Source organism: Suncus etruscus, chromosome X (genome assembly GCF_024139225.1).
Source record: "Suncus etruscus isolate mSunEtr1 chromosome X, mSunEtr1.pri.cur, whole genome shotgun sequence".
Lineage (NCBI taxonomy): Eukaryota > Metazoa > Chordata > Mammalia > Eulipotyphla > Soricidae > Suncus > Suncus etruscus.
In genome coordinates, this window is record NC_064868.1 from 29,497,050 (window position 1) to 29,500,915 (window position 3,866).

The following is a 3,866-nucleotide window of genomic DNA, read 5'->3' on the forward strand; positions in this document are numbered from 1 at the left end:
ATTTTTCTGACAATTAGAGGGGTTTATCAGAGTTCCCACATGGACAGGTCTTGGACTCTGACTTTTGTTCACTAGTCCTGAGAATCTGTTAAAGTATAACTTGTTCACTTTGCTGCCTGGTCAAGATTTAAAATGCTACCTTTGGAGCAGAAGCAATTTGGATGCTACTTTCCTGGCCAAGTTTCCTCTCATCTCTCTTCTGCTAATGCCTTGATAGTTTTACAAAGATTGAAAAAAGATTATTCTAGCTTTTCAGTTAGAGAATTATTCTCTATTACTTATTTTTTAACCTCCTGCTGAATGGTCAGTTTTGGCATACACTATAATGTTCTGAATAAATCCTTCCTATATGGCACTCTCATAAAATAAAGGTCAATCTCATACCTTTTTATGATTTTTGAACCATACTGGTGGTACCCAGGGACTACTTCTCTTTCTATTCTTGGAGATCACTCGTGCCAATGCTCAGAGGATTTGTGGTGCCGGACATTATACTGGGATTGGCTGCATATAATACAAGTATTCCTACCTTCTGTACTCTCTTCAGTCCCTCATCATTAATTTTTAGGTCCTAGCCCTGGAATCTGTCATTTTCTTTTTTTTTTCAATATGGAATGCTTCACAAATTTGTGTGTCATCCTGCACAGGAGCCATGCTAATCTTCTCTGTATCATTCCAATTTTAGTATACGTGCTGCCGAAGTGAGCACTGGAATCTGTCATTTTCACAAAAATTCTTGGATCATTTTAGTGGGAAGTGATTTCTAGAAACAAAAATATTCAGTTCTAGGTGCACTGACAACTATTATGGTATTTTGTTTCTCTCACAGTGGACAGTGTTATGAGAGAAGTGGGGTTCACATTAAGTCATTATCAAAACATTCCTCCTAGTCTTGATTCAATGTATAGTTACACTTCCCTTTATCAAAAGTGATTTGGAGGTTGGTAGAAAAACTGACATTGGTGTGGGAAATGTACACTGGCGAAGGATGTTGGACATTGTCTAACTGAATTTAGTTATGAAAAACTGTATCCTATGGTTATTTGATTAAAGATTTATATAAAATGAAATAAAAATTTTAATATGATCAATACATTTACTTAGTCGTACAAGACTATATACATGAAAGATTTTAGCATTGCAAACTCACATCATCAAGGAAAGCAAAGTAAAATACATCAAGTTTTATTTACAATTCAAAATCTTTGTAGTTATTTTTTGTTCTTAGAGAAGCTATATTTGCAAAATACTCTGTTTAAATACTAACAAATCCTTTCAATTTTGTGTTCAGTGAAGTCACATTGATAACTAGAAGTAAATCATGAAGCATTATTACAATTTGAAGGTTGACAAATAGGGATGACATTTGTTGTTATTATTACTGGTTTCTAATGATGCATACAATTGCCTCTATCACTAGGGCCAACCCCTAGATGAATATTGATAACACTTCTTCTAATTTTTCATACCCAACCCATAAAAATTACCTTCATTTTCTGATTACTTCTGTTTTGAAACGAATGTTTATATTTCCTTCATATATTATGCTGAAACTCGAATTTCCAAGGTGATAAACTAGAATATAGGGCTAGTGGGAGGTATGGTTTAGATTTGATCTCATACAAGTGCAAGCAGGTGCACTTGGTACAATTTTTTATCTAATCGTATCATTTCCTAAATATATGAATTTCATATATTTGTAATTTACATTTGTCTATATTTTTGGTTTAGATATCACATCTAGTGGTGCTCAATGTTTATTCCTGGTTCTGTACTCACAGTTTATTCACTCTTGGCAGTGCTCAGGGGACCATATGCAGTGCTGGAAATCAAACCCAGGTCAGCAGCATGCAAAATAATTGCTCTCCTTATATTTCCAACCCACTTCATGGGCATTTAAATCTACAGAATGAATTAAAAGTCCTAATAATGTACAATGGATTATTTTTCTCCTTATAAATCTTCACTTTATTTACACCTTTTATACATACTTTTCTTTGTAATAATGTGAACCTAGTATAGTTCCCTATCCTATGTCACTTGCACTAATAAATGAAATTTCACTGAAATGGTGTGTGTGGATCATAAGCACACATATGTGGTTTGGATTTCCTTTCTGGCTTCAGCTATTGTCATTCATATTGTCATACAATATTCATATTGTCATTCAGCTATTCTGTATGCCCAGAAACACACATACCATATGGGTAGTTATTAGTCCCAAATTGAGGCATGTAGGGCAAAACTGGTTTGTTCAGTCAACTGAGCTTTGAACCTCAGCTTAACCCAAACAGTCCCAACAAATATCAAATGAGCCAAAATTCATCAGACTCAACTTTTTTTTTAATTTAAAAATTTAAAGTTTATTTTTGTTTTACTACTATTTTCTCCAATGTTTTTTCTTTCTTTCTTTTTTTTTTATTTAAACACCTTGATTACATACATGATTGTTTTTGGGTTTCAGTCATGTAAAGAACACCACCCATCACCAGTGCAACATTCCCATCACCAATGTCCAAGTCTCCCTCCTACCCACCCAACCCCCGCCTGTACTCTAAACAGGCTCTCCATTTCCCTCATACATTCTCATTATAAGGAAAATTCAAAATGTAGTTATTTCTCTAACTAAACTCATCACTCTTTGTGGTGAGCTTCCTATGGTGAGCTGGAACATCCAGCTCTTTTCACTTTTGTGTCTGGAAATTATTATTGCAAGAATGTCTTTCATTTCTCTTAAAACCCATAGATGAGTGAGACCATTCTGCGTTTTTCTCTCTCTCTCTGACTTATTTCACTCAGCATAATAGATTCCGTATACATCCATGTATAGGAAAATTTCATGACTTCATCTCTCCTGACAGCTGCATAATATTCCATTGTGTATATGTACCACAGTTTCTTTAGCCATTCATCTGTTGAAGGGCATCTTGGTTGTTTCCAGAGTCTTGCTATGGTAAATAGTGCTGCAATGAATATAGGTGTAAGGAAGGGGTTTTTGTACTGTATTTTTGTGTTTCTAGGGTATATTCCTAGGAGTGGTATAGCTGGATCATATGGGAGCTCGATTTCCAGTTTTTGAAGGAATCTCCATATCGCTTTCCATAAAGGTTGAACTAGACGGCATTCCCACCAGCAGTGGATAAGAGTTCCTTTCTCTCCACATCCCCGCCAACACTGTTTGTTCTCATTCTTTGTGATGTGTGCCATTCTCTGTGGTGTGAGGTGGTATCTCATCGTTGTTTTGATTTGCATCTCCCTGATGATTAGTGATGTGGAGCATTTTTTCATGTGTCTTTTGGCCATTTGTATTTCTTCTTTGTCAAAGTGTCTGTTCATTTCTTCTCCCCATTTTTTGATGGGATTAGATGTTTTTTTCTTGTGAAGTTCTGTCAGTGCCTTGTATATTTTGGAGATTAGCCCCTTATCTGATGGGTATTGGGTGAATAGTTTCTCCCACTCAGTGGGTGGCTCTTGTATCCTGGGCACTATTTCCTTTGAGGTGCAGAAACTTCTCAGCTTAATATATTCCCATCTGTTAATCTCTGCTTTCACTTGCTTGGAGAGTGCAGTTTCCTCCTTGAAGATGCCTGTAATGTCCTGGAGTGTCTTGCCTATGTGCTGTTCTATATATCTTATGGTTTTGGGGCTGATATCGAGGTCTTTAATCCATTTGGATTTCACCTTCGTGCATGATGATAGCTGGGGGTCTACGTTCAATTTTTTGCAAGCGGCTATCCAATTGTGCCAACACCACTTGTTGAAGAGGCTTTCCCTGCTCCATTTAGGGTTTCCTGCTCCTTTATCGAAAATTAGGTGGTTGTATGTCTGGGGAACATTTTCTGAGTATTCAAGTCTATTCCACTGGT

General features: G+C 36.3%; 1 non-coding gene across 1 annotated transcript; it reads right to left on the reverse strand.

The window, feature by feature from the left end:
* Window positions 1-603: 603 nt before the first annotated feature.
* On the reverse strand, window positions 604-709 carry LOC126000311 (U6 spliceosomal RNA). Its single transcript, XR_007492662.1, has one exon. It is a non-coding gene; the product is annotated as a U6 spliceosomal RNA (small nuclear RNA).
* Window positions 710-3,866: the final 3,157 nt, after the last annotated feature.